Source organism: Salmo salar, chromosome ssa29 (assembly GCF_905237065.1).
Source record: "Salmo salar chromosome ssa29, Ssal_v3.1, whole genome shotgun sequence".
Classification (NCBI taxonomy): domain Eukaryota; kingdom Metazoa; phylum Chordata; class Actinopteri; order Salmoniformes; family Salmonidae; genus Salmo; species Salmo salar.
In genome coordinates, this window is record NC_059470.1 from 34354908 (window position 1) to 34375000 (window position 20093).

Consider the following 20093-nt stretch of genomic DNA (forward strand, 5'->3'; position numbering starts at 1 on the left):
TCTATACCATCTACTGCATCTTGCCTATGCCGTTCTATACCATCACTCATTCATATTTTTTTATGTACATATTCTTATTAATTCCTTTACACTTGTGTGTATAAGGTAGTTGTTGTGAAATTGTTAGGTTAGATTACTCGTTGGATATTACTGCATTGTCGGAACTAGAAGCACAAACATTTCGCTACACTCGCATTAACATCTGCTAACCATGGGTATGTGACCAATACAATTTGATTTGATTTGAGTAGGGATTCTTCAATAAAGTATTTGTTGGCAGTCAACGAGAGATTACTTATTTTCATGGACATTTTTTAAATTGAAAAATACTGTACCAAACATCTTAGTTAAACGTAAAATTGAGCGACAGATCTCTTCGGCAAAAATGTCCAAATTAAAGACAGATGTCTTGAGTTATCTTAGATGAATTCTGACTATTTTGAGGAAGTGTATACTGGCTACGGAATCTCAAAATGGACAAACAGTACTATTGGTGCCATTTTCTCGTTTTTCAAGCGAAGGTCTTTCAAGGGAGTATGCGAGCACACTCGTTGGGTTCGGGTAGCGAAGTTCAGCTAGGAGCCAGCCAAACTGAAGCATGCTGACTGACACCTTAAGGCCTGTCTCTCCACAACCTGTCTGTCAGCTTCACCCTTCCTTCCTTCCTTCCTTCCTTCCTTCCTTCCTTCCTTCCTTCCTTCCTTCCTTCCTTCCTTCCTTCCTTCCTTCCTTCCTTCCTTCCTTCCGCTCTGTCACTACTCAGCAATTGTAAAGGGAAGGAGGAGAACGAGGGGAAAGGGCCTACAGGCCGGCTACGAGAGGAGAAAACAACCTCAGAACAAAACAACCCCAATAAATACAAGATAGGAAAGGCCACTCTTCAACCGTTTTCCAAAGGGACTCCTTTCCTCAGTAAGCTCCTTTAAGTTTTTCTCGTCCTGTTGAAAATCGATAGAGCCTTGAATTGTACATCATCTGTCATCTCACAGCACCCTGTGGCCCCCTGCCATTGATCTAGATGAGGGATGTGACCAGTTGTCTCCTCCACTTAACGTGCGCGTACTAATCTCCCTCCATACCCCATTAGCTGAGTAGCATCTATCCCCATACTAATAAACCAAGGTATTGTACGAGCCCATCTCATATTTATATCCATCAGTAAGTTATCTTGTTCCTTCCGCTCTGATAAGCCTAGCCATTCCGTTTGTGTGTGTGTGTGTGTGTGTGTGTGTGTGTGTGTGTGTGTGTGTGTGTGTGTGTGTGTGTGTGTGTGTGTGTGTGTGTGTGTGTGTGTGTGTGTATGCTAGGGATGGGTAAATTATTTCACAATTAGAATAAAATCCTTATTTTGTTTTCGGATATCTGGATTGTTGCTACAGTACCGGTCAAAAGTTTTGACACACCTACTCATTCCAGGGTTTATTTTATTTTTACTATTTTCTACATTGTAGAATAATAGTGAAGACATCAAAACTATGAAATAACATACAGTGGGGAGAACAAGTATTTGATACACTGCCAATTTTGCAGGTTTTCCTACTTACAAAGCATGTAGAGGTCTGTAATTTTTATCATAGGTACACTTCAACTGTGAGAGACAGAATCTAAAAAATCCAGAAAATCACATTGTATGATTTTTAAGTAATTAATTTGCATTTTATTGCATGACATAAGTATTTGATCACCTACCAACCAGTAAGAATTCCAGCTCTCACAGACCTGTTAGTTTTTCTTTAAGAAGCCCTCCTGTTCTCCACTCATTACCTGTATTAACTGCACCTGTTTGAACTCGTTACCTGTATAAAAGACACCTGTCCACACACTCAATCAAACAGACTCCAACCTCTCCACAATGGCCAAGACCAGAGAGCTGTGTAAGGCCATCAGGGATAAAATTGTAGACCTGCACAAGGCTGGGATGGGCTACAGGACAATAGGCATGCAGCTTGGTGAGAAGGCAACAACTGTTGGCGCAATTATTAGAAAATGGAAGAAGTTCAAGATGACGGTCAATCACCCTCGGTCTGGGGCTCCATGCAAGATCTCACCTCGTGGGGCATAAATGATCATGAGGAAGGTGAGGGATCAGCCCAGAACTACACGGCAGGACCTGGTCAATGACCTGAAGAGAGCTGGGACCACAGTCTCAAAGAAAATCATTAGTAACACACTACGCCGTCATGGATTAAAATCCTGCAGCGCACGCAAGGTCCCCCTGCTCAAGCCAGCGCATGTCCAGGCCCATCTGAAGTTTGCCAATGACCATCTGGATGATCCAGAGGAGGAATGGGAGAAGGTCATGTGGTCTGATGAGACAAAAATAGAGCTTTTTGGTCTAAACTACACTCGCCGTGTTTGGAGGAAGAAGAAGGATGAGTACAACCCCAAGAACACCATCCCAACCGTGAAGCATGGAGGTGAAAACATAATTCTTTGGGGATGCTTTACTGCAAAGGGGACAGGACGACTGCACCGTATTGAGGGGAGGATGGATGGGGCCATGTATCGCGAGATCTTGACCAACAACCTCCTTCCCTCAGTAAGAGCATTGAAGATGGGTCGTGGCTGGGTCTTCCAGCATGACAACGACCTGAAACACACAGCCAGGGCAACTAAGGAGTGGCTCCGTAAGAAGCATCTCAAGGTCCTGGAGTGGCCTAGCCAGTCTCCAGACCTGAACCCAATACAAAATCTTTGGAGGGAGCTGAAAGTCCGTATTGCCCAGCGACAGCCCTGAAACCTGAAGGATCTGGAGAAGGTCTGTATGGAGGAGTGGGCCAAAATCCCTGCTGCAGTGTGTGCAAACCTGGTCAAGAACTACAGGAAATGTATGATCTCTGTAATTGCAAACAAAGGTTTCTGTACCAAATATTAAGTTCTGCTTTTCTGATGTATCAAGTACTTATTTCATGCAATAAAATGCAAATTAATTACTTAAAAATCATACAATGTGATTTTCTGGATTTTTGTTTTAGATTCCGTCTCTCACAGTTGAACTGTACCTATGATAAAAATTACAGACCTCTACATGGTTTGTAAGTAGGAAAACCTACAAAATCGGCAGTGTATCAAATACTTGTTCTCCCCACTGTATATGGAATCATGTAGTAACCAAATTTGTTTTGTTGACAAAACCAAATGGATTTTAGATTCTTCAAAGTAGTTACCCAACAACTTCTCTGCATATGTGGGAACTCCTTCAAGACTGTTGGAAAAGCATTCCAGGTAAAGCTGGTTGAGAGAATGTCAAGCGTGTGCAAAGCTTTCATCAAGGCAAAGCGTGGCTACGTTGAAGAATCCAAAATTAATTTTGATTTGATTAACACTTTTTTTGGTTACTATATGATTCCATATGTGTAATTTCATAGTTTTGATGTCTTCACTATTATTTTACAATGTAGAAAGTAGTAAAATAAAAACCCTTGAATGAGTAGGTGTGCCCAAACTTTTGACTAGTACTGTTGTCTCATCCTGACCAGTAAAAGGGGTTATTTGTCATTGTAGTTTGGTCAGGGCGTGGCAGGGGGTGTTTGTTTTGTGTGTTTCGGTGTTTTGGGGTTTAGGTTCTATGTTATCTATTTCTATGTTCATATCTAGTTTTCTATTTCTATGTTGGGTTTTTGGCAATGACCTCCAATTAGAGGAAGCTGGTTGTCGTCTCTAATTGGAGGCCATATTTAGTTGTGTTTGTTTTCACTTGTGTTTTGTGGGTGGTTGTTTTCTGTATAGCCTGTGTTGCCTTATGGAACTGTTATCGTCGTTTGTTTATTTAGTTTAAGTGTTTTCTTTAAATAAATTAAGAAGATGAGCACTTTACCCGCTGCGCCTTAATCCAATCCTTACGACGCCCATGACAACTGTATGTATACATGCATACACACACTCTTCTCTCTTGGCCAATCAGAATGCCACAACAGCACAGTTTGTTTCTGAATTTGATCAATTGTTGATGTGTTGTGTTTTCTGAGGTGCCATAGAATGCATCCTTTTCATTTCATGATTTTATTTTCAATTAAATATTTCTAATTAACCCTTATAGATTTATGCACAGTTTATGCACACTGTAAACATATTTTACATTTTAGTTGTGCAGAACAGAACAGAGCAGAGAACAGAGAACAGAAAGGAGCAGAGAACAGAGAACAGAACAGAACAGAGGAGAACAGAACAGAGGAGAACAGAACAGAGGAGAGCAGAACAGAGGAGAGCAGAACAGAGGATAACAGAGGAGAAGAGAACAGAACAGAGGAGAAGAGAACAGAACAGAGGAGAACAGAGGAGAAGAGAGCAGAACAGAGGAGAACAGAGGAGAAGAGAGCAGAACAGAGGAGAACAGAGGAGAAGAGAGCAGAACAGAGGAGAACAGAGGAGAAGAGAGCAGAACAGAGGAGAACAGAGGAGAGCAGAACAGAGGAGAAGAGAGGAGAGCAGAACAGAGGAGAAGAGAGGAGTAGAGAGCAGAAGAGAGGAGAAGAGAGCAGAACAGAGGAGAAGAGAGGAGAGCAGAACAGAGGAGAAGAGAGGAGTAGAGAGCAGAAGAGAGGAGAAGAGAGCAGAACAGAGGAGAAGAGAGCAGAACAGAGGAGAACAGAGGAGAAGAGAGCAGAACAGAGGAGAAGAGAGCAGAACAGAGGAGAACAGAACAGAGCCTGGTCACGTAGAGACGTCTGCCTCAGAGGCAGCAACAGCAGTTAACAGTCAATGGATCCCTGAGCCGTGCTTCAGACGGCCCACTAGTGTATTCCTACTGTTCTTAGAAGTCATAACCAGAGGCACTTTCAGACAATTCCATGTGTGATGAACTGTGAAATGTAACAAAAGCCCTATTACCACGAGAGGGATTTGGGATGGCATTGCATTAGTGAGGGAGAAAGGAGAAACTTAGTCATGTGGAATACATCAAAAATCCCTGTGTCATAGAACTGAGAGATTAACCAATGGGTTCGCTGGTATTATTCAGGAATCCTCTATTCCTAATGGTTAGCTGGTATTATTCAGGAACCCTCTATTCTTAATGGTTAGCTGGTATTATTCAGGAATCCTCTATTCCTAATGGTTCGCTGGTATTATTCAGGACTCCTCTATTCCTAATGGTTAGCTGGTATTATTCAGGAATCCTCTATTCCTAATGGTTAGCTGGTATTATTCAGGAACCCTCTATTCCTAATGGTTAGCTGGTATTATTCAGGTCTCCTCTATTCCTAATGGTTAGCTGGTATTATTCAGGAACCCTCTATTCCTAATGGTTAGCTGGTATTATTCAGGAATCCTCTATTCCTAATGGTTAGCTGGTATTATTCAGGAACCCTCTATTCCTAATGGTTAGCTGGTATTATTCAGAAACCCTCTATTCCTAATGGTTAGCTGGTATTATTCAGGAATCCTCTATTCCTAATGGTTAGCTGGTATTATTCAGGAACCATCTATTCCTAATGGTTAGCTGGTATTATTCAGGAATCCTTTATTCCTAAATAATTCCATTGGTAGGAAAGGGCTGAGCATATTACCTTAGAGACAGTGTGGGTTTTCAGCTATTCAATAGCAACGCGACAGATAGAACAGGGACCCAGATTGTTCACCAGGTATATACATTGAAGCATTTCCACTCTAGGTTAGTTGAGATATCAGTTAGCGTTATTCTTTCTAGGTTAGTTGAGATATCAGTTAGCGTTATTCTTTCTAGGTTAGGAGAGATATCAGTTAGCGTTATTCTTTCTAGGTTAGTAGAGATATCATTTAGCATTATTCTTTCTAGGTTAGTAGAGATATCAGTTAGCGTTATTCTTTCTAGGTTAGTAGAGATATCAGTTAGCATTATTCTTTCTAGGTTAGTAGAGATATCAGTTAGCGTTATTCTTTCTAGGTTAGTAGAGATATCAGTTAGCGTTATTCTTTCTAGGTTAGTAGAGATATCAGTTAGCATTATTCTTTCTAGGTTAGTAGAGATATCAGTTAGCATTATTCTTTCTAGTAGAGATATCAGTTTGCGTTATTCTTTCTAGGTTAGTAGAGATATCAGTTAGCATTATTCTTTCTAGTAGAGATATCAGTTTGCGTTATTCTTTCTAGGTTAGTAGAGATATCAGTTAGCATTATTCTCTCTAGGTTAGTAGAGATATCAGTTAGCATTATTCTTTCTAGGTTAGTAGAGGTATCAGTTAGCAATTTTTCTTTCAAGTAGAGATATCAGTTAGCGTTATTCTTTCTAGTAGAGATATCAGTTAGCGTTATTCTTTCTAGAAGAGATATCAGTTAGGGTTATTCTTTCTAGGTTAGTTGAGTTAACATTTAGCATTATTCTTTCTAGGTTAGTAGAGATATCAGTTAGCATTATTCTTTCTAGGTTAGTAGAGATATCAGTTAGCATTATTCTTTCTAGGTTAGTAGAGATATCAGTTAGCGTTATTCTTTCTAGGTTAGTAGAGATATCAGTTAGCATTATTCTTCCTTTGACTGACAATTTATCTTGATCTTATTTGTGTTGCTTACAGGAAAGGGTAAACACATGCTGCCTGAAGAGAATGTTCCTGCATTAATGTTTGTGTGTGTGTGTGTGTGTGTGTGTGTGTGTGTGTGTGTGTGTGTGTGTGTGTGTGTGTGTGTGTGTGTGTGTGTGTGTGTGTGCCCGCATGTGTGTGTGTGTGTGTGTGTGTGTGTGTGTGTGTCAATAGCCCAAATACCCAAATATGTTGATGAGTGGAAGCTCAGCAACCAACACTGGGAGAGAGGGATCTGGGCCGACATTCTGACGATTTTACAAACAGAGTGGACTAAGTTTTGTAGGCTTTACCCTTTAAAAAAACAAAAAACAAACAAATGCAGTGTTTAGAAAGAGTGCAAAGGGCGATTTGAGTTATTGCACACGCGCACTTCACAGAGAAGGCGTTCCCTAATGGAAATATGCAAATACAAATTAGAACGCGCCAATAGGTTCTCACTAGCTGGTGCTTGGCTCTGCCCACCTCCTTGCTTGTTCTGCCCACTCAGCTTCACTAGCCTCCCATTTGAAATGACAGGCTGTGGTGTATCTTGGGTTAGTTATAAAAAAAAAGAAATCTTTGTCAAGCCCTCCATGGCTGGGAATCTCTATGCTAATTCCTGGACTAATCCATCGGAAATAAATGTATTTCCAATCTGATGAAGAATTGTCATTTCAGAAATCACTGATGCTAAACATTTATTTGTTTTATTCTGAGACAGAAAACCAAACCTCTCCTTATCACGTGAACTAACCGTGTGTACAGTCCGGAAGCCATTATGGATATGACATCACACTGCTTGTCTCTCCTGCTCAAATGTATCATTTGACGTTGAAAACACAAGACAGAGATAATGGAACATTTCTGCTGTTTCATTTTATTGTCCTCATCACACTGTGCATCCCAAATGGCACCCTATTCCCTACATAGTGCACTACTTTTAACCAGATCCCTATGGCACCCTATTGCCTACATAGGGCACTACTTTTAACCAGATCCTTAGGGGCCCTGGTCAAAAGTAGTGCACTATGTGTAAGGAACAAGGTGCCATTTGGGGCACAGTCTATTATATCCCGTCAGAGGGCAACAATATGCTGATGACAGAGAGCATCATGGGAGTGGAAAAAGAAGGAACTATCTTATCTTGTTTTGGCAGAATCCACGGTGTGGCACCCGCCCCTGTGTGTGTTTGTGTGTGATTGTGTTACATGAGGCTATATCTGCCATTCTCCAGTTTGCTCTAGTTTATTCACTGTTTTGTCTGACCTGGAAAGACATGCAACGATGATTAATAACTTCAACCAGTATAGTAACTAATCCCCTGGACTGTTTCTCCCCTCAGCCCTGTGTCGTTGTATCACTGCTGTAGCAGCAGCAGCAACATTTCACTTAGCAGACGCTTGTATCCAAGGCCATCTACAGTACATGGGGTGCATTTGGACTATGTGTATGTACCCATTAAGTACAGTAGTCTCACACCACCATACAACGCCGACATCCCCAATGGCACCCTATCCCCTGGGACCTGGTCAAAAGTAATGCATTATTACGGGGAATATGATGTCATTTGGGACGCATATTGTCTCACACCGCCTCTCCTCCTCTGTGTAATGGAGGACCCCCGGTCTACAGAGGTGCCTGGGCCACGGAGGGCTGGGCAGGCTAAGCTGCGACATGCCATTAAAACTTGATATGTGGAAAATGTCCTCCATCACCTTGATAATAGGCTTCTGTTGCACTACAGCCTGCCTGCCCAGGGCGGATGGATAAGATGCTAGTAGCTGCATGGGGAGAGTCTGGAGGAATAATTAAATGATATAAACATCTCTCGCCGTCACGCCCTCCGCCTTGTGCCTCATGCAAACTTTATAGCCGAGCTTCCCTGCACCCGCAGCTGAAAAATTAAGTGGACAGCCTACTCCGACGATCAACGTCACTGGCTGTGTTTAACCTTGCAGTATTTCTTCTGGTCAAATATTACACTCTCAATATTATTGTCCCTTCCTAAACTTAGGCAATATTTCCTGGTGTTTAGTGCAGGGTGTATTGTTGCTTTAACGTCAGATAAAACAATAAATGGTTTCCTTGTCTGTGGTTTGAGGGGGGTAATTAAATTGTTTCAAAGGAGAAACGTTCTTGACTGTGCTGATTTATGATAATGTGCGACAAACAAAATAAAACACGTTTTGTTGTGATTTCTAAGTGACTTTACTAGATGACGTTGTCATACCTGTCAGCTTGTTTCGGGGGCAATCTAGCTCATGATCCTGAATCAAACCATTACTTACAGCTACCAACTCTAACAGGGAAATGAAACACACGTTGTCGTTCAGTTTGACTTTTGATACAGAACTGGTTCAGTGAAAAGTATTTCAACAGGCGCCAATGATTTGGTTCAGACTGATAAGTCTACTTAATAATCTTCTGACGTTCAACAGTTCTATTGAAAAGGTAATTTTTCAATGCTGTTAAAATGCTAATATTTTCCAGTCCAGCTTCATTTAAGGATGTCAGCACATTCTGAAAAGCTTCCTTCTAAGTCTTGTTTTACATTCTTTCCCCTCATGAATATAGCATGAATAAACTATTTGATTAAAATGAATGCCAATGTTTGTCTGATATCAAAATTGTAGTCCCCGGTAATCTCTTTCCTATTCCCCTAGGGTTAGCGTTAGGTTGAGGGATAGCAGGGTGCCCTGGGAGGTAGTGGAACAGCCCCTACAGGTTAGGATGAGGGTGTAGTGGAACAGCCCCTAAGGGTTAGGATGAGGGTATAGTGGAACAGCCCTGAGGGCTAGGGGAACACCCCTGAGGGCTAGGGTTAGGATGAGGGTTAGGGGTAGTGGAACACCCCTGAGGGCTAGGGATAGGATGAGGGTTAGGGGTATTGGAACACCCCTGAGGGCTAGGGTTAGGATGAGGGTTAGGGGTAGTGGAACACCCCTGAGGACTAGGGTTAGGATGAGGGTTAGGGGTAGGGGTAGTGTAACACCCATGAGGGCTAGGGTTAGGATGAGGGTTAGGGGTAGTGGAACACCCCTGAGGGCTAGGGTTAGGATGAGGGTTAGGGGTAGTGGAACACCCCTGAGGGCTAGGGTTAGGATGAGGGTTAGGGGTAGGGGTAGTGTAACACCCATGAGGGCTAGGGTTAGGATGAGGGTTAAGGGTAGTGTAACACCCCTGAGGGCTAGGGTTAGGATGAGGGTTTGGGGTAGTGGAACAGCCCTGAGGGCTAGGGTTAGGATGAGGGTTAGTGGAACACCCCTGAGGGCTAGGGTTAGGATGAGGGTTAGGGTGTAGTGGAACAGCCCTGAGGACTAGGGTTAGGATGAGGGTTAGTGGAACAGCCCTGAGGACTAGGGTTAGGATGAGGATGAGGGTTAGTGGAACACCCCTGAGGGCTAGGGTTAGGATGAGGGTTAGGGTGTAGTGGAACAGCCCTGAGGACTAGGGTTAGGATGAGGGTTAAGGGTAGAGGAACAGCCCTGAGGACTAGGGTTAGGATGAGGGTTAGTGGAACAGCCTTGAGGGCTAGGGTTAGGATGAGGGTTAGTGGAACAGCCTTGAGGGCTAGGGTTAGCATGACAGTTAAGGGTAGTGGAACAGCCCTGAGGACTAGGGTTAGGATGAGGGTTAGGGGTAGAGGAACAGCCCTGAGGGCTAGGGTTAGGATGAGGGTTAAGGGTAGTGGAACAGCCCTGAGGACTAGGGTTAGGATGAGAGTTAGGGTGTAGTGGAACACCCCTGAGGACTAGGGTTAGGATGAGGGTTAGGAGTAGAGGAACAGCCCTGAGGACTAGGGTTAGGATGAGGGTTAAGGGTAGAGGAACAGCCCTGAGGACTATGGTTAGGATGAGGGTTAGTGGAACAGCCTTGAGGGCTAGGGTTAGGATGAGGGTTAAGGGTAGTGGAACAGCCCTGAGGACTAGGGTTAGGATGAGGGTTAGGGGTAGTGGAACAGCCCTGAGGACTAGGGTTAGGATGAGAGTTAGGGTGTAGTGGAACACCCCCTGTCTGACTGAAGAGCTTAGAGAAAGGGTTACTAAGGTAACAATTGTCTTTGTCTATATAAGGCCAACAATATTTTCAGATGCAATCTCTCGGACAGAAGAGTGGCACACTGACTAAACCAATGAATCAATGGATGAATGAAACAATGAATGAATGAATGATCCTCCATGTAATTTACATCTCAGAGATGGATCCTCACAACGTTGTATTACATAGCTTTCCTTGCTCTGGTGTCCATCTATTGCCTAAATGACATTAGAAACAAAGGGGAAGACATACTGTAATAAAAAGAGGAGTCCATAATGAAGAACATGTTGCGTAAGTGAGATAGCCCTGTCTCTGTCTGTCACCTAGGAATACGGTTAATGACCTCTTATGAATGGTGGCTGTGCCGAAGGACGTTTTAATCATCTCTGTCTTAGTTTCCTAATTTAGTTTTGATTGGCTATGAAAATGCATCGCAGCACTCCGGATTCAGGTTCCAACCATCATCAGCACTTCCTGGTTGTGAGAGAGGGAATATACACCTAGATGCGTGCACACACCCACACATGCGCACACACACACGCACACACACGTGGGGACAGACACACACACACACACGTGGGGACAGACACACGCACACACACACACATGCGGGCACGTGCGCACACACACGCACACACACATTCATGCAGGAACATTCTCTTCAGGCAGCATGTGTTTACACTTTCCTGTAAGCAACATAAATAAGATCAAGATAAATTGTCAGTCAAAGGAAGAATAACGCTAACTGATATCTCTACTACCCTAGAAAGAATAACGCTAAATGATATCTCTACTAACCTAGAAAGAATAATGCTAAATGATATCTCTACTAACCTAGAAAGAATAATGCTAACTGATATCTCTACTAACCTAGAAAGAATAACGCTAACTGATATCTCTACTACCCTAGAAAGAATAACGCTAACTGATATCTCTACTAACCTAGAAAGAATAATGCTAAATGATATCTCTACTAACCTAGAAAGAATAATGCTAACTGATATCTCTCCTAACCTAGAAAGAATAACGCTAACTGATATCTCTACTAACATAGAAAGAATAACGCTAACTGATATCTCTACTACCCTAGAAAGAATAACGCTAACTGATATCTCTACTAACCTAGAAAGAATAACGCTAACTGATATCTCTACTAACCTAGAAAGAATAACGCTAACTGATATCTCTACTAACCTAGAAAGAATAACGCTAACTGATATCTCTACTAACCTAGAAAGAATAACGCTAACTGATATCTCTACTAACCTAGAAAGAATAATGCTAAATGATATCTCAACTAACCTAGAAAGTGGTTGTTCACGGTTAGCCTCACTTACTAGAAGAAACAACAGACTCTGGATATCCCAGTTGGAATATTCCCGGAATTAAGAGGGAACAAGTACGAAATCCAGATGAATCCAACTCGAATTTCTGAAAATCCTGGGAATTTACCAGACTTCTGCAACCCTAGTAAGGTGTTCAGAGCAACTCATTCCATCTGAATATTTTAAAAAAAACTGAAACCTCTCCAGAACACTCATCTCCTTCTGTTAAACCCCTCCGGAGATGTGACTGGCACGCCATCTCCACTTCTGCATACTCCCTGCCCTTTTCTAGCTGTCGCAGGCAACTCATAAACTATAACTAAAGGGGACGAAGAAATGTAATATCACGGCAGTGTGTTATAGTTCACCAGGCGTCAACTTATTGCTCCAGCACAGCTCACTGGATTGCTATAAGAAATAAAGGCCTCGCGAAGTAGATGATGGGACTGCTGTCTCCCTGCTATAGATGGGCATTTGGGTGATTCCTCATTGAAACTACAGTGTATTTCGAAAGTATTCAGAACCCTTGACTTTTCCACATTTTGTTACATTACAGCCTTATTCTAAAATGGATTAAATAGTTTTTTCCCCTCATCAATCTACACACAATACCCCATAATGACAAAGCAAAAGACAGACATTTTTGCTAGTTTATATATATAAAATATCTGAAATATAAAATGCACATAGGTATTCAGACACTTTGTTGAAGCACCTTCGGCAGCGATTTGTCACAGTTGTTGTCTTCGTCTTCTGACGATAATGCGAAATCGTCATCAGAAAATGTGGACCAAAACGCAGCAGGTACGTGAATGCTCATCTTGATTTTTAATTCATCTCAAAAATGAACATACAAAATAACAAAACACAAAAAACGAACACTCGACAAATAAACAGTCTGGTAAGGCACAAGGCTATACACAGAATAATCACCCACAAATAACACATACAAACACACCCTAATATATGGGACTCTCAATCAAAGGCAGATAGACAACACCTGCCTTCAACTGAGAGTCACAACCCCAATCAACCAAACATAGAAACACACACACTAGACTAACCCTAGAATTAACTAAACATAAACCAAAACCCGGAAATACTAAATCAAACACCCTTTACACAAACACAACACCCCGAACCACATAAAACAAATACCCCCTGCCACGCCCTGACCAAACTACAAAACAATTAACCTTATATACTGGCCAGGACGTGACACGATTACAGCCTCGAGTCTTCTTGGGTATGATGCAGCAAGCTTTGCACACCTGTATTTGGGGAGTTTCTCCCATTCTTCTCTGCCGGTCCTCTCAAGCTCTGTCAGGCTGGACGGGGAGCGTCACTGCACAGCTATTTTCAGGTCTCTCCAGATATGTTCGATAGGGTTCAAATTTGGGGAGTTTCTCCCATTCTTCTCTGCCGATCCTCTCAAGCTCTGTCAGGTTGGATGGGGAGCGTTGCTGCACAGCTATTTTCAGGTCTCTCCAGAGATGTTCGATAGGGTTCAAGTCCGGGCTCTGCCTAGGCCACTCAAGGCCATTCAGAGACTTGTCCCGAAGCCACTCCTGCGTTGTCTTGGCTGTGTGCATAGGGTCATTGTCCTGTTGGAAATGGAACCTTCACCCCAGTCTGAGATCCTGAGCGCTCTGGAGCAGGTTTCCCTTGATCCTGACTAGTCTCCCAGTTCATCCCACTGAAGAACATCCCCACAGCATAATGCTGCCACCACCATGCTTCACCGTAGTGATGGTGCCAGGTTTCCTCTAGACGTGACACTTGGCATTCAGACCAAAGAGTTCAATCTTGGTTTCATCAGACCAGAGAATCTTGTTTCTCATGGTCTGAGATACATTTAGGTGCCTTTTGGCAAACTCCAATTTGGCTGTCATGTGCCTTTTCCTGAGGAGTGGCTTCCTCTCTACCAGAAAAGCTTGATTGGTGGAGTGCTGCAGAGATGATTGTCCTTCTGGAAGGTTCTTCCATCTCCACAGAGGAACTCTGGAGCTCTGTCAGAGTGACCATCGGGTTCTTGGTCACCTCCCAGGCCCATCTCTCCAAATTGCTCAGTTTGGCTGGGAGACCAGCCATTTAAGAATGATGGGGGCCCCTGTGTTCTTGGAGACCTTCAATGTTGCAGTCATTTTTTGGTACCCTTCCCCAGATCTATGCCTCAACAGAATCCTGCCTCTGAGCTCTACGGACAATTCCTTCGACCTCATGGCTTGGTTTTTGCTCTGACATGCACTGTCAACAGTGGGACCTTATATAGACAGGTGTGTGCCTTTCCAAATCATGTCCAGTCATTTGAATTTACCAGAGGTGGACTCCAATCAAGTTGTAGAAACATCTCAAGGATGATCAATGGAAACAGGATGCACCTGAGGTCAATTTCGAGTCTCATAGCAAAGGGTCTGAATACTTATGTAAATAAGGTATCTGTTTTTTATTTTAAATAAAACATTCTAAAAACCTGTTTATACTTTGTCATTATGGGTTATTGTTTGAAGATTGAATGATTTAAAAAAAATGCAATCCATTTAAGAATAAGGCTGTAACGTAACAAAATGTGGAAAAAGTCAAGGGGTCTGAATACTTTCCGAATGCTCTGTACATAGAACAAGACCCTGATTTGGGGGTTTTCCATAGAGGAAGTATCGTTGAGATATATTTAACATTGTATATTAAAGCATAATTGAGACATAATTAATTGAAGATAGAATATTTGTGACGTTTTGTCCTTACCCAGGCCTCATTTAAGACTCCATAATGTTTATTGTGTAGATGCTACCAAGCAAATGTTTGTGTCATATGAAGCTTTACCCCTTGCTCTGTAATATGAGTAGTATTTTGATTTCAATAACAATTTTCTTACATTAATTTATTAAAAAATGAACATTTAAAATATAAAATGTTTGATTTGGCACATCTTTTTATATTTTTTTAACATAATATACTCTACTGGCATATCAAAGTTGCAGAGTGGGATCTCTGCAATTTTTAATTAAAATTAGGGCCCATTTTATTTGGGCTATCCTCGACTAAAAAAAATCTTGGTTGACTGAAAGTCATCTGTTCTTTCGACCAATCGATTGGTGAAAATGTTTAAACGTGTATTTTCCATATATAGACCACACCCTACTGTATGTGTTTTTAATAAAATCAACTATATGCATTGAGCTTGTCTAATGCTTTAAGCTTACTGTTGAAATAAGACGCAGATTCCTGAAGAGGGAGCCAGAGATCCAGAGACAGCTATTCTCCTCCCACTCCTGCTAGCATTCACAGATTTAGCCATTTCTCTCCTGATGTTGCAGGTAATAGGTTACACCAGGAGTCGACAACCTTTCTCATGTGGAATGACCATTTATCTTACCATTTCTACCAATCTGGATGGCAGTTATGGTTTTGATATGCACATTTTCGTGGAACAGTTTCATTTAATTTATAATAAAGTCATCATATCTCAAAATCATTGGCATGTGATTAATCGAAATTCTATCCAAATCTAATAGAAAATGATAAACCTAAAAAGTAACTTCTATTGCCATTGCCAAATATGCAAAAAAAAATAGCCCTACATAAAGCCAACAAATAAATACAATGCAGCCTGCAGGTAGGAAATATTCTGATAAAAATAAATATCCTATAAATGACATTGGCTACGCATGGCCTGTCTGCAACAAATGTGAAACATTGTATCGACCAATAACGTCATTAGTGGTGGTGCGTTAAACCAATCAGAACAACTATCAGATCCCCAACTGAGCACATTTACATGTCTACATTTGCACGCAGGCCAGGTAGCCTATAGGCCTACTTCTATGCGTGCGCGTACTTACTCAACATTGACAGGAGCGCTCCAAACAAAATACAATGACTAAATTGACAAAACTTGTCAACGAAATTAAATAAACTAAAACTTGTTTCTCACAAGTGTAGTATAGGTTGCGCCCCTAGCAAACAATGTGTCCACTCCAATAACGAGAACGGTAAGACTGGAATAATAATATTGAATGTATTAACAGAAATTACCATAACCAAAGTAACAAACATTGTAGATTAGAAATGATAGGAATTAACGGTAAACTGGTGATATATACATGTAATGGTGAATTGATAGACACTAACAATCAAACGCAAACAATTCACACAAATAAGTTATGAAACAATGAATGAGCACAAATTGGCGGGAGAGAGCGCGTTCTGGAGAGAGAAGTTGCATTGTTCATCTGGGCGCATGGTCCATCCGTAATCTGCATTGGCCGTGCAGTATTTACGGTGGTATTGCCTCAGCAGAAGTCAGGGCATTCATACTTCTTGCACTTAGGGGACCAGTGCAGAGCTGTTGTGAAGGAAGTGAGTTTGTGTTTATACAGGATGTACTGCCCCCACCTACCATCAACTAATCATGTCAATGTGTAGCTATACAGAGCCCTTTGCATTGTTCAAACATGTGGGAGGCACAATGGTGATGCGGAACGGGGCTCGATTTGGCCTCTGGAGGCTCCGCAATTGCTTCACAGACACACTCCATATGGATCCTCCCACCAGATTTTCGGATCAAGCATGAATTGGCTTTTAGTCTAGGCCTCCGCAATGGATTAATTCACTGAGATGGGTGCAAATATATATATATATATATATATATATATATATATATATATATATATATATATATATAGAGTACCAGTCAAAAGTGTGGACACACCTACTCATTCCAGGGCGTTGTCTTTATTTTAACTTTTTTCTACATTTTAGAATAATAGTGAACTATGAAATAACACATATGGAATCATGTAGTAACCAAAAGAATTGTTAAACAAATGAAAATATATTTTATATTTGAGATTCTTCAAAGTAGTATCATGACGTTGCCCTGTTGGTGAGGTGTATGACCCCCATAAATACCTTTCCCACTTTTCTCTCTCTACTCTACAGAATGGGCTCTTGCAAAGCCCTTTGTTAACATAGAGAGAGTATGGTAACATCAAAAGGTTGGGAATGGAACAATCTTTATGTAATCCAACAAGTTCAAAGTGTCCGTTGGTACTTAAAGAGTATGATTTCAGATCAGTTGTTGTCTGGGACATTATATCTGATGATAGGACGACATAAACTGTATCTTGGAAAGTCTACACAATCAGATTCACATGGAATTGTTGTGCAATTTAAATGTTTAAATATGAAACTATTTGTGAAAAGATGAAATGTAATTTCAGTTTTTAAAATGAGAGAATTGTTTTCATAAGTAAAATATGCTCAATCAGTGGCCACACCCACGTGAATAGGCATTGGTTGGAAATGATGAACCAACCCCTTTTCTACATTTCTATAAGAGCCTCCGGGACCCAATTCACGGCGAACTAAGCCAACCTGAGCGTGAGCTCTGGTTGCACGACTACAACCTAACGAAATTAACATTGTGTTCCCGATGACGTGAGGACTGATGTCCGTACATTTAAAAGGGCGATTTTCAACGTGGAGGTGACGATTGCCACGCTGGAAGGATGAATTTCGACAATACCAACCAGAATATAGCATGAGGTTATAGTATGGCAACTTGGTATGAACTTTGAACTCTTATTCACTAAAGAAGTGATACATCCTAGAGGTCGAGTTATCAGCAGCAGCTGTAAACGTGCGTGGCCTAGGAAAGGACGGATAATCTCTTCAGAACGAAAGGGTACTACAACGTATCCGTTCTACCACACGACGATGGTACTACAACGTATCCGTTCTACCACAAGACGACAGAATACAACGTATCCGCCCAGAAATATTCTTCAAAGGACAAGGGAGATCACTGCTGGGCAACCCAGCCTTCCATCTGCAACCAATCTATCAAAGCGCAGCTCAGAGTAAATATATTTTGTTCATTTTCCTTTTTCGAATGGGCGGTTATTTAGAATGCATAAGAATCTATATTTACGATGGCATATAGCTTCATAAGGTCTGATAGAGACCCAATCATTTTGTTCCTCAGTCTTCCCGCGCTTTCATTCAAACCCAACCCCCTTTCTTTGTGCAACCAGCCATCATACCGGTTTCGTCTTCTAGGGACATTTTCTTTTATTACATAATTAGTAATCAATGTATGATCCATCCTGTGTATATATAATTATGTGTGATTACTTAGTAAATAAATAAATAAACCCAATTTTATATTGCTGATTCATCTTGTTAGCCAGGGTTCGTGAAGATAACCAAGAATTTTCTGACGTTCAGATGCGACTGAATAAGGTGACGATTAAATATTGACTGCTATTGATATAAAAGATTACCAGGTCTTTAAGAGTTTATTCGGAAGGCAAGAGCTCTATAAACATTCTTCCGTGGTGCCCCGACTTCCTAGTTAATTACATTTACATGATTAGTTTAATCAGGTAATATTAATTACAGAGAATTGATTTTATAAAATAGCATGCCATTTAATTTAATCCATAGTAAAAGACACAACAGTAGCCATCCTTTGCATTGATGACAGCTTTGCACACTCTACCCTCACCTCTCTCTCTCACCCTTTTATCTCTCTCTCTCTCCCCCCTCTCCCCCTCTCTTTCTCTGTATCTGCAGACCATGATGTGATTTTTGATACCTCCGTTATCACGCAGGAAGCAGATATGTAGGCCCTGGAACCAGAGGCCTAGACCCCTGCTCCTGCCTGCTGGATACGAGCCCAAATCAATTAACAGCGATTGAATTCTCAGATAGCCTGACGCTAAATGGTAATGGCCTGAATACACAGTGATCATACTCATAATGAAAACTGCTATTGGCATAATAAGCAGTGTATCGGCATTCACAGCAGCAGATATTTCACCGGTAATCGCTCAAAAATTGATTTACATTGACCCTACCAATTAAAGAATGAATGGTCCCTGTAGAGAGATGATTCATATTCTGATAAGGCTGTAGCTAATATCCTTGTTGACGTGTGCCTGGTAGGCCAGAGGCTATAAGTGTAGAACCAGCTAATGAATGATATGAGCTTGTTTAATTGAAAGACTCCAGTTCTATAAAGATCATTGGACTGTTACAAGAAGCACGCAGGCTAATAATGATTAACTTGGTTTCAAAAAGTCCCAGGAATAGAATGGTATTATTGAATCACTGGTTATGAAATTAAGCAGGGTGATTGCCATAGAATAGCACACACACACACGCACAGAGTAATACTCCTCTGTCCAAGTCTGGACCAATACGGATTACATACTGGGTGTCAAATTGAATCAATCTGGGTGATCAATACCTCAAAGGACAGTGGAAAATGACCCAATTTTGACGCTGACCCCAAGCTGAAAGAGTCCAGACATTTTAAAAGCAACCTTGGGAGTCTGTCATGGAGTCAGCGTTTTCAAAAGTGCCTCTGTCTGGCTGAATAATGTATCCTATGAATAAAACACATTAGTTACAAAACATATTGAATAATTCACTTTTCAAAGCCTCTGCATACAAGATATTAGCTCTTCACTCATTGGGTCTCTCTCTCTCTCTCTCTCTCTCTCTCTCTCTCTCTCTCTCTCTCTCTCTCTCTCTCTCTCTCAAAAGATCTTGACATTTTAAACAGTGCTGTTCAGATAGGATCTTTGATGGGTTGGTACACACACACATACACACACCAAAATGGATCCGCACGCCAGTGTGTTGCTGAACGTGGCCTGCTAGCTGTGATTTTCAAAGCTAAAGAGCCCAAGTGAGGAGGCCCTTCACTAATGAAAAACGTGACCATATACAACCCTTTTACAATAGACAGACACACCAATTTAGTCCTCAAAGCAACATGCTAACTTTCAAGGGGTGTTCTCTTGATGCTAATATTCCAATGCTAATGACACTGTGTTTTATTCCACCAAGACTCTCTCAATCAGTGCCTGTGCTGTAGAGACCGACGGAAAATGAAATGAAATAAAGCTGCATCCCAATAAACCCCCAACACCAAGACGACACTTTCAACAGAGAAAATTCATTTACAAAATTGTACATTGACATGCTTTCATTTCAGGTGTATCTCATCACATGTCAAGGCATCGTTGCCAAGTGGTTAGAAACTCCAGTGAGGTGAATCTAAATGCGTTGTGGCCCCTGAGAGATCTACATGCAAGATACAATGTTTCTCTCTTAAGGGGAGATTAAATGGAAATTCATCACATACTGTATATTCCCATTACTGAGCGGTTGTGAGACCAGCAGAATACATATGGGATTCAGAATTCATTACACATTTGCATGTGTAAAAAGGCCACTTCAC

General features: G+C 41.5%; 1 protein-coding gene across 3 annotated transcripts in view; it reads right to left on the reverse strand.

The window, feature by feature from the left end:
- LOC106590637 (netrin-G1) overlaps positions 1–20093 on the reverse strand; it is a 250242-nt gene that overhangs the window by 195077 nt on the left and 35072 nt on the right. The window lies entirely within an intron of this gene.